Below are 12,671 nucleotides of genomic sequence, written 5' to 3' on the forward strand. Positions count from 1 at the left end.
TGTTTCACCGGTTTCCATTCAAACAAACACATAGTATTAAGCCTTGAAATGGTGAAACTGGCAGTATTGTCAAATGTTACCATACACTCTCTGAAGGCTGGTTGCAGAGGTATAAAACAAACATGTCAGGAGGGCAGTGCCAGCTGGTTGAGGGATTATACTTTTTCAGCATGGTGCTGGATCTGCCATAACACCTCATCGGTTAAGTCACAGTCACCTCCTGTTGTGGCAGAACATGTCAACTGGTATATTTGGGTTGCTACTTTCTTAAACAACTGGGAGTATAAGTGAGGAGGTGTGAAAGTCAGATGAAATACAGTAGACACATTCATTCTCTGTGAATGTGTGCATGATTGACAGCAGCAGATGGTAGTATGACCGGGGTGATCCCCTATAGTGATGAGTCTGGGATCTCAAGTGACCCCCCTGATGGTCACCAATCACCACTGGTCACAATGAGTTACTTGAATCAGTTCAAACAAACAGAAAACTCACACTAGTAAATACACACAAACACAGTACAAACCTACTTACACACTGCCTGCAGCCACCTAATCGCCCCAGTCATTAGTAAGACGTGATCTAAATATGTCAGGCAAAAAGTTATGGTTCAGTAAGAGGTGACTGTGAATAAGGCTGTGGGGTGTTATGTCAGGTTCTGTCCCTCTTTGAATATTCATGATCCCATGGCCAGATGGCACTACCCAAGTGCAGGGGATTCAGTGCTGTGGGGGGTGACAACAATGCACGTCTCTAATGTTGGATAATGCTAACAATGTGATGTTGAAAGTGTGTGATGTCTTCACTGTATTGCTAATAAGGCTTTGTCACACTGTAGCATTTATCAGTACTGGACTGTGTGAACATGACAGCAGGTAAGACTACTAGGGTGTCTAATTGTGAGTCATTTTTTTTAGAATTAAGCTTTTCTTTACTTTATCAATACTTTGAGTTGAATAACAAATACTGAACACGGATTAGCTTCCACTCCCAACAGTGACTACATGTATGTGCTTCATAAAAGACTGACAAGTCGCTTGAGTTTTAATTGAGCTAGCTTTTTTGGTTATTTGTGACTTCATGGGGCCTCATGCTATATCATTTATGATACTTCATATCATAAACCATAAATATGAGCAACCGAGCAATAAAAATCTTTCACATCAGCCTGTTAGTAGCTAGTTGTAATTATGAGTGGGAGATATGGGAAATTTATTACAAAAATGTCTCCCAATTGGTGAAAATGCCTATAAAAGTGCCCAAAAGTTGACAAAATAGCTGCTAAGCCATCGTTCAATGGAAATAAAATCTAGTTTTAAAACAAATACAAATCTGGTAATTTAAAAGCATCATGTTGCCTACAGTTTGTATATGTGTGGTTTAAAGTTAACCTCTGGAAATGTTTCAAAGTATGTAAAAATACTCTGCTTTGATTAATATTTTGTTTAATATGGTTTTTCGTGTGACTTATGAAACCCAGGCAGTCTGAATCCATGTTTTTGTCATTGGTACACTGCACTTCCAAAATGGAAGCCATGGCATAGACTGCTTATTTCACTCATGATTTGTCTTGTATCATAAAAAAACACTATATCGTTATGTTAACAAGGTTAAAAACCTGATTTCCATTGGAGGGGATCCTTAAGCAAGCTTTTTAGTTCATTTAAATTAGTGTAGCCTAAATTAGTTTTTTGCTAATTAGTTTTAATCAACTTTTGTCTAAATTAGGCTTTGGGTGTTTTTTTTTTTTTTTTTTGCTAAATTAGGCTAAACTACAGTGTATTTGATTTATTTGATCATAACAAGAAGGACATTTTCCAGTTCTTAGTCTGTTAACATGGTGTGAATTTAGCATGATGTAAAGAATCCTGTGAATCTTGATTAGTTGACAACGTAACGTATGTAGCTACTAGTCACACTGAACTGCCATTTTCTTTTCACACCATTAGTTCGTCTGATATTTTGTACGTTAGCCATTTTTCTTTGGAAGGGTTTGTTATTCTGTCTTAATCAATCAGCATATCACATATCCATCCCCACATTATCATGTGACACACAAGCCATGGTAGTAGGTTGGTAGTATTGGATAACTTCATGTTTTTCATGTCAGTTGAAGGAACATTCAAACTTAAGAGTTGTACACGTTGAACTTACAACAACTTGCACAGCTGTGTCCATCCCACATCCCCCTCCATCACAATTTTTTTGCAATTTTTATTTCACCATTATATAGCTCTGGCACAGGAAGATGACATCTCTATCTATATCTTATTCCTGCCTGCAAAGCTCTGATTTGCTTGGTTGTATTTCCAGACAGACACAGCTATCAATGAGCACAACAATACACCTATTTGAATAACTGAAAAAAACTGGAGCTGTGGAGAGCAATTCAGCGATGTGGAACCAGCCTACTAAGTATGGTCATGTAACTGCAACACCTCTTAGATCTCTTCAAGGACTCCCACAGTATAACCTGATTAAAGACAGGCAATGTACATGAAACTTAGAAATTGCTGTGAAGTGTGAAAATACTATGTTGCATCAAGGCATTATTTCAGGAGAATACGTTGACACAGGAGGTGGTTACAGATTGATATTGATCTTGTGCTACCTACATTATAAAAAATCTTATTTTTCATCCCCAAGTTGAAGGTATTGCCTTTTCCCTTTGCAGGGTTGAGTGTGTCTTTGTATACTGACTCATCTCATCTGCTACACACAAGGCAGGAGATGAAGCCAGCTTGCTTTATAACAGCCATTATTATCAGGCAACCCTGCCAGAGTGCTAATGAAAGAGTGCCTGTTAACTCCTAATTCAACACCTGGTGAATGTGCTGGCTAGGGCAGATAGGGCCTTATCTGCTGGAGGCTGTGGGACTGCTGGGTGCTGGACATTACCCAGAGGCTTAGCAGCTAGCGTGGGACAAGTGGCTAAGGTGTCAGCAGAAGGTCACATACTATGGTGTGCAACATGCATACATGCAGTTCATCTTACAGCAGGAAGAAGGCTACAACTTGGGGTGTGTGTGTGTGTGTGCGTGTGTGTGTGCGTGTGTGTGTGTGTGTGTGTGTGTGTGTGTGTGTGTGTGTGTCTAGTTTTCTTCACTGATGGAAATGAAATATCTTCTTGATTTCTTGTACAGAAGGGAAATGAGAGACAGACACAGCTGTGCAGTGCTGGGCATACAGCATCACAGAGAAAAGAGAGAAGAGCATAGCCACACTCCTGATGGTGAAAGTTTATTTACAGTGGCACTGCCTTGTATTCCATGTGCCTGGAGACTTGGCTCACTAATTAAATAACTCTGAGTTTGTGCTTGCAAAGACTGTACAATTAGAAGTGGCCATATATTCATTTTTTGATCAAGGGAATATAGTTATATTTGATTAAGAGTCAGAGTCATTTCACTGTCACAGGGCTCCAAATAAAGGTCCAAATACGTCAGGGAAGGCAGGGGACTTCTGAAGAATCGGGGAAAAGAATGATGGATGCACATGGGAGTGTGTGAGAAAAGTATGAGTGATAGGCACAAGAATTGATTAGTCAGATCAGTCAGTAGTCTTCAGTCCCTTTCCAGAGGAGTTTGAGAGAGGGTTCAAGATTAAAGTAATTTCAGAAAGGACTGAAACCCTGACAGCAGTGGTATAGATGTCATTAGTCAGCTTTTACTGACTTTTACCTGCCTGAACAAAAAAATATTCAATGCAATCTTCGAAATAGTATCATGTCTTTTCAGACATGAATTACCTAACATTGCTGGCTTCAGATGTCTGTTAAAATAAGTTTTTTTTTTGTTTTGTTTTGTTTTTTGTTTTGTTTTCTAGCTATACAGACATAGGTGTCTGAATGAATAGCTTTTTTCAGCAATGGCCATTTCAAGAGAGAGATGTTACTGGCGAGTTGGAAAGTTCTGATCAAGAACGGAAGGTGTAATGAGCATGACGGATAATACATTTTCAACAATTTCATCGTTCAGATTCTGCTGCCTATTTTATTTTAACATCTAAAAGTACACAAGCACTTTTAGATGTTAAAAGATAATAATTAAATTAAGTGCTCATAAGAGGGATGTGGATTTAATCTTTCTGTTAATCTTACTGTTTCTGACCTATTAAGTAAAGAAGTGACTGTGGCCCTTATTCAGATAATAATAATAATAATAATAATAATAATAATAATAATAATAATAATAATAATAATAATAATAATAATAATAATAATTGCAATCACATTGCATGTTTGAAAGGGGGTTAATTTAATGTACAAATCCCCGTCCTTATTCCAGGATGTTCGACATTGTTCAAACAGTTAAAAGTTTATCTTGGTTGAAAATCTCCTGTATGTACTTAGGAAAAAACTGTGGATCCTTGCTGGATCAAGCATGCAGGATTTTTTTTAATTTGTCACAAGAGTGACTTTTCCTTTGTGATTACAGAACTTTGGAGTTCTTTGGAGATTTAATTTACTCTATCTAACATCAACATCAACATCTTTGGCTAACAGAGTAGAGTTTTTTTTTTTTCTTTTAAAGATCTTCACTTTTCCATTCCTCTTCCAATTAACAATCTTTTCAGGATGGGCATATACTACTGGGGTTTACATTCTGAGTCAAGTGTCATCTAAGTTTAGTTGTGCCCTAGAGAGGGAGTGAGTGTTTCACCAGAGTTTGACAAAGGAAGCCCCCTCTTGCAGGAGCAGCTAGCCACATATTGAATGTGACTTAGAGCAGGGGCCCATCCACCCCAGTTGTCTGGATAAAAGAATAGCCTGTCTTTCATTTCATGATGTTACCAGCCCTCTGGGTCTCCTGGTCTAAACCCTACTGGTCGGTCTCTGGCTGCAGGGAGGAACTTTGAAAATGAAGATGCATGAGCTGCATGCTATTGATATATTTTCGATTAACCTGATATCTTTCCAAGCAAACACTTTGAGCTACATCTTCATTGTGCAATTTGCTGTATTATTACTCACACTGAAAAACAACAGACCTGTTAAGTCTAAAAGTGTATCTTTCTAAACATTTTAACCTCCATTAACTCAGCTTGCAGAGTGCTAACACTCTCAGAGCTGCAAAAGCTCTTTTTTCCCATCTGCCCCTTTCCTCCTGCACTCTCCACTCTAATGTAACTCTTTACCCAGTCCTTATCTCCACCCATGTTTCCCAAACACACCAAGAATAAGAATAATTTTATCAAATTATTCTCAACATTTTTTTAACCTGGAGTACCAGATGAGTGAGGAATACTGCATTAAGATCATTCATGTGTGGTCATTGCAAAACTGCCAAAGGGTTTTCAATTACTTTCCTGTTATTGTCTTAACACTTGGCACTTACATTGTCTTCTTTTTTCAGAAACCCTACCTATCTGGCACGACAGACAGGTCAAAACAAACACAAAGAATGATGCAAACACAGCAAACATTAAGTTTACTCCCGGGTTTTTTTATATGTTCTTTCCTCCTTCTCTTTATTTTATGTCCTCTGGCACCAATACTTTAGCAGCAAATTCTGCCAGTTCATGGTTTGTCCCTACTGGGACCACTGTCAGTATGCTACTCACCACTGCTGATCATGAGCACTCCAAAAGCCTTGTCGTGTCAGAGATGCTTTGACCCAGTTGTCTGGCCGTGACGATTTTACCCTTGCCAGAGTTGCTCAGGGCTTTATGCCTGCCCATTTCTCCTGCATCCAACACGTTAACCATGAGAACCAACTGTTCACTTACTGTGTCCTGTATCCTGGACCTTGACACGCACTGTTGTTACTAGATAATCAACATTATTCAATCCAAGTTTGGCTGTTCACTGCATGGAACAGAGTTCCATTGACAGCAACAGTACAGATGTTATAATCTTAAAATATTGGTCTGAAATTGGTTATGACATCCAATTTCAACATCTGAAGAAAAAATTATGTAAGGATGGCAATAAAAGTTATGTGTAGTAACTAGACAGCAGACCACCACTTTGTGCCAGACTGAAATGTTTCAACAATTATTGGATGGAGTGCCATGAAATTTGGTAAACGTTAATAGGTAAGGTAATAACATGATCTGCCGACTTTCTGTGACTTATTGCCTACAGCAGTTCAATATTTCACATTGTTCAATACTTTGATGTTTCGCCATATACCTAACTAATAAAAAAAATGTCATTCCATCAGGCTTAGCTGTACTCTGGTTTAGTGCTAATTAGCATATGCTAGAATGCTAACACGCTCAACTAGGATCATCATTAGCATGTAGCATTATCATTATGAGCATATTAGCATGCTGACTTCAGCATTTAGCTCAAAGCACTTCTGTGCCTAATGGCGTTCATGTCAGTGATGGTCTGTGTAGACCACCCGAAGTCCATGTATGCACACAAAATAACATTAACAGGACAGGGTGTACCTCTGCTGTCCTTGTCCATTTTGAATTATCCAGCCCTTAAGCCTCAACATGCCCACACACACCTTGTTTTTCACTTGTGTCACTATGAAATATTTGAAGTTATGGGTTTAATATTACACAAATCTCTTAATGGTTTCTATGGACATCAACTTGTACACCATAAAAGTAACCTGTAAATATATGCAATTTTTATTGAGTAAAGAGAAATAATTAAAGTTGTATTTGAAAAACTTATTATTATTTTTAAATTGTGTGTATATTGTGATACAGAGATCAAATTTCATGGTTACTTTAACAGTACATAGGATGGATTTGTCAGATCATTTGTATTAGTATCATTTATAGCTAAGAAAAAAGGTGACGGGTCGTGGATAGGTTTTAAAATATCCAATAGGCAAATGGGTTTGGGACATGGCAGCTCAATTCAGGTCCATATACAGGTCAACCCAGTAATGGTGGGGTGTCCCACAAGTTAACTCAACTGTGTTAGCTGAGTGCCCTGTAGGAGCGCTTATGGAGGCTACTGTTTCTGCCACTGTCAGTGAGATGGATGAGGGGGGAAACACAGTAACAGGGAGACTCTATTTAGGCCTGGTGACAGCTTAGACTGTGTTTGATAGGAAACACAAAATCTTAAATCCCCCCAACTTCAGTTGCTCCTACACAATGAACATATGGTCGCCCCAAGCACTTAAACACATATGCAAAAGAAATTAGATTGCCACTGATGATGATGACCAAATTAGATTTGTCACACTCTCACATGGAAATAGAAAGTGCTTTGCACACATGAGGCAGGGAACAAACATGTATGCACACACGCATAAACACACATGTCCAGTACAAAGGTCGGAATTTTGCATAAAGGAATAAAGGGATGACACCATACTGTGCCGCAGACAGGCAGCATGATGGATATGATGGATCAATCACCCTCTCCTTTTAATCAGGACATCAATCACCGAATGGATGGAACGGGGGTGATGGGTGAGGTGGGAGGTGGGATGGGTGTGAAAAGAGAGGGTGGAGGAAAGCTAGAGGTTCTTTATAACTACAATTAACCCCTGATAGGAATCTTTATGGGCTCATGAAAAGAGGATTCCATATATTTAACTTGGTAACAAGCACATACTGGTCTTGTGGAGTGCACATAGTTAACACAGGAAGAAGTCAGAAAATGAATTATAAGGGGTCATAAAGAAGGTTAACTGGTTGCAGTTGCTAAGGGAAAATATAATCGCTGCCGTTTTTTGTCATTCTGAAAATTCATAGTAATACAAAAATTAGAAGGGCATATCCCATGATATGGGAATTCACATAATGGGATATGCTGTGATATTTGAAGTCTAACATTTACTGAAACTGGTAACTAACAGTAGTTTGAACACGTTAGTATATACTTTTAATTATTTACTGTACCTGCAATTTAAGCACACACTCAGCGGCTTATTGAGTAATTCAACTGAGGCTTGACACTTGACAATTATTTCCAGCTATTTGCACAGCCAACCTAAAACATAAAGAACCCAGAAAGGGTCTATAGCCATGATAGCAGCTCTGTGAGGATGTACTTAGTTGCAGTTGTTTTCTGGGCAAACATGCTCATAATGACAGTGTTAAAATGCAAATGTGAAGAAAGTAATGTTTCCATGCTTGCCTTAGTTTAGTGTTTTAGCTTGCTAACATTTGGTAATTAGCATGAAATGCAATGTACAGCTGAAACGGATGAGAGTGTCATTAGTTTTGCTGGTATTTGGTCATAAAAGTAATGGGTAAACTGTAATCTTGACCTGATGATAAAATGCTAAATAAATATTAGCATGTATAAAAAAATATGTATTTTCTAAAATTAAATAAACATTAGTATGTATTTCATAATGATGATGCCAGTACTTTCAGAAACCATATATTGAAATTTGACTAATTTTAGGCAAAAGATTCTGTATTTTCCCAAAAGACCTTTATTCCTGGCAGTGTGAGGAGGGCTTCAAAATTGCATTTAGGCATCCATGAGACAAAATAACATTCACAGAAAAAAAAAAAAAAAATTAAAATATATTTTTTTAAATGAATATTGAAAATAATGTTTTCTATTTTTTTTGGTGTCTGCAAAAGGGTGCATTGTGTGCACTTGGACTCATGACCTTAGTAATTAAGAAATCCTGATTTCTGATGAAAAGAACACCATTTTAGTGTGGGCAAAAGGTCAAAAAAGAGAGAAAAAGATGTGTGTGCCAGATTTACTGGGCAATTAGTAGCTGCACTGGTGGGCGTGCATTGTTTAGGGTAGTGGTGAGGCTTACCACATGCCAAAACACTGCAGAGAGGTTAATAATACTATAAGGAAGCACTTCACTGCCCCAGAAAGTTACACTGCCAATCATTTAAGTAGAATTAAGCAGTTAATGCTACATAATCATACCATCACCTAGTCCCAGTTTGCAGGGAAATACCTTTAAAACAACAGTAAGTTAATTATATTTTAGAGAAACCTATGACTACCTCTGTGACCTGACAGTATGCTAATACATAAGCGGCACAAACTGGGACTAACCAGGACCCTGAACTTTTTTGCCAGAATAACTTGCAATACCTAGTCTCAAGAGCATAGGTTTGCTTACATTTTTTTTAAACGAAAACACACACAGAGAATGTAACGGTACTTTTTTCGGCCCTGAGTTGTGTCTGCAGTCTTCCTGTCATGCTGCATATGGCCCTATCATCATCCAATGAGGTAGGACCATCACAGGAGAGACTGCATATAGCCTGAGAGGAAAAACTCAAGGGGGAAAAGTCCATGAATCACTTACTGCACCATTCACGGCCACTTGTTAAGCTTGTTGCTCTGAACTCATGGTAACAGGAGGTGACCCAGACGAGCATGTCAACATTTTTATCAATTTCGTTCCTCTGCCGTCTGGATTTTGCAGCTTTTCAGTAAGAGAACTGTGTTTACAGAGGCTTTAGTGAGGAAATCAGCCTGAAACTATGAAATGGAGGGGACAAAGATAGGCTTTTGAAATGTGATGGGGACATATATTCCCTTCCCCAGTGGAAATTACGCCCTTGCCTGGGTTTATTGAATTACATGAGGGCGCTGCTTTTTTATCACGCAGTGGCGTTTTGGTGTTTGTCTGAACACAACCTTAGCATTCACACATAGAGCCTCTAACTTTTGTGGTCCAGATAATACTTTTCTCAGTCAGAGGTGACACACAAACACATCTGCCCTGAATCATGAAACCTCTCCAGATTCATGTCTAAAAGATTGGATGGCGTGGGTTGATCAGCACGAGGCGGCAAACTCATCTATTCACGCTAGCCGTCACGGCTGTCAGTGCTTTGTGAGAATGACAGAGCAGCTTCTTTTTACTTAAAACTGATGTAAATGAGAGCTAGCTTGACAAACCTGACAAAGCCTGAGGGGCACAACACCTCTTTCACTCTGATGTACTTGTTGTTGCTTAAAAAATGTCAAACTAATAGATTGAATCTGAAGCCTTCAGTGTTTGGTGCTTTCATCTTGGTATGAATAATTATCCCATCTCTAACCTGAGAATGTATGAATGTACTACCAATGCCAGTCAGAACGAAGTGATTCCTGAACAGCAGCCAGAAAGCCCATATCTGAGAGGTGTTGCTGTTCCGCCCTGTGAATAGATAAAGATCACTGTGGTGTATTTCTACTGGGCTGATTAAACTGAGTCATGCTTTATTCAGAAGCAGCAAACTAGTGAGCTACACCTTGCCTTTGTGTAATGCTAACTTCATGAGTGTTGAGTGAGGAAACGGTGCTTGAACATGACAGCAGTCCTCTCGTTGTGCGAGCTTCTCAAGAAAAGTTTTGGGTGGATGTTGAGTAAGACTCTGGCTCCTTCCTATACTCCAGTTCTTGAGCTTTCACACACTAATATCACTGTGACCCCAGTCCTCAGGAAACATCCATTGTTATAGTGGGGGCCAGTGGCAAGCAAGGAGAGTGAATTGTGAACTGTGCCTCTTTGGTGGCAGGCTGAGGCTTGTGATGGATGTGTCTCTCATCCTGTTTGTAGTTTCTCAGGAGTTCTCTTTTTCCCATGCTATGAATTGCACATACTCACTCACACACACATGCTGCCAACCTCTCTCCGTGCATACTGTGGTAGAAGAGCATACGCAAGAAGAAAGAGAGGAGGGAGATGAAAGAGTCGCAGGAGTAAATCTCATTCCCGTCAGAGCAAAGGGCATGCCAAAGACACATTCAGGAGAGCTGGAGAGTCTTTTAAGACAAATTCTTTATTTCCCCATGTTTTGACATAAAACTACAGCCTCCACAGTGAATGTGGTGCACCGGCACACAGTACAGCTCATGTTCCTGTCTATTCTTTGTCCTTCCATACATCTTTTCAGTTGAGCAAACATGAACCTATCCTTCTGTGCTCACTCAGTTTTTAATTTCAGTTGGTAATTGCTCTGATACCAAACCTTTGCTAATTTTAGTTCTGAATGGCAGGGAAGGAAGGGACTTCTGGGGTGCAGCACCAAGACAAGAAGAGAAGCAGAACGCACATCTCAGAGGAGGATAGCGACAAGAGCTAAATCAGATCAGCTTACCTGCCAGCACATACTTCAAACTCACCCTTTGACCTCTCCGTTTGGGCTCTCAGAATCATCTATCCTCTTCTCTGTTTTCTCATCCAGCTCCCTCAAGAAAGATGATCTTCAGCACTGACCACCACTTGTCACATATACGTGGTGGTGACAGCCAAGTTCCCTCAGAGTCTTTTGTCGCAGAGGTCATCTCTGAGGCTCTTCTAACATTTAATTACATCTCTTAAGAGGAAGGGAACATGGTTGTCACATGCGAGGCGGACTAGAGCACGTCACCAGCCTTGACACAAACTAATCGTCAGGAGAAAGACATTAGACATGTGGTGGTCATGGTGAATGGAGACCTCTTTTAAGGGTTAGCAATTTTGAATTGATTGTGTGGTCATAATGGCCCATTCTTGAGTAATGGTCATTTATAGGATGGCCATCTGGTCAGTGGTTCAGTGGAGGTTGTCAGGGTTACACGGTAGCAGAGAGTGTGTAATGATAGAAGAAAGTGGCAGATCAAATTGACGGAAGAAGAAGACAGTGACTGGGCTTGTTCCTTTAAAATATAATTTTTCGCTATTTTCATTAGAGCCTTCATTGGACCTCAAAATTTCTCTCTTGCACATTAAGTAAGAACTGCTTGACGAAAGAAATTCTGCAAGTAACTTCACTTACATCTCCAATTATTTCATAGTACCATTTCTATGTCCTGTACATGGAAGTTTGGATCATCAGTTCAGATGAGTTAGCTTTTGTAATACAGAAAGTTCGGTGAGCATTTTGGAAAGGATGATGTGCAGCCCTTTTTTTAAATGCAACTGTGAAAAAAGTACACAGACCTAACATGCATAAATTCTGCAGTATTTAAAATATAAGTCAGACTGATTGGGTAATGAGTGATCATAATGAGTGTATTTCACTCGCTATCAGTGGTCAGTGCTGTAGGCCAGGCAGACGCCCTGCAACTCGCCACTCTACCTCCTCCCCTCCTCTCTTACACATCTTCAATCTCTTCAATGTTCTAAAATCTCCACCTCCACCATCATCTCTCTTTGTCTCCATGTCTGCCTCACCTCTCCCATGAAAGAACTGGTCTCATTGTGTGTGTGTGTGGTGGGGGGTGGGGGGTGGGGTGTCTTTGTTGCCTGGCTATCCACATGACAATGTGACAATGTGGCAAGGCTTTTTAAAAGAGATCCTGTGTTTGTTAAGTGTTTTTCCCCCTGAAGAGCAGCCGTGGGGCAGGGTCAGGGGGCCCTTGAAAGAGGAGAGCCAACTTTGAAAGGGATGGCCTTCTTGATTCTTAATGTGTAATTAGGGTAAATCTGAGTTATAAATATAATCTATAATTCATCAAAATGATTCAATATTAAATTTGAAATAATAAGAAAACTTTACATATACAAATGAGATGTTTTTATAGAGTCTTACCAAGAATGATTTACAGTGTGCTGAAATCACTTTAAAGGGATTTATTAGGGAAACCGTATATTTTCTGGAGTCGTTAATGCTTTTTGAGTCTCCATGTGCAGGTTGAAATTTTATTGCCCAGTGAGATTATTGAGGTTTATTTCAATTCATGGATGTCAATGGAATCAGTAGAAGCTCAAAAAGAGCAGCATACTTTGGAACTACTCTCTCCACAGCTGTAGCAGTGAATGCATTTATGCAGGAAGTGATATAATACCATTTAATAG

Source organism: Xiphias gladius, chromosome 16 (assembly GCF_016859285.1).
Source record: "Xiphias gladius isolate SHS-SW01 ecotype Sanya breed wild chromosome 16, ASM1685928v1, whole genome shotgun sequence".
Lineage (NCBI taxonomy): Eukaryota > Metazoa > Chordata > Actinopteri > Istiophoriformes > Xiphiidae > Xiphias > Xiphias gladius.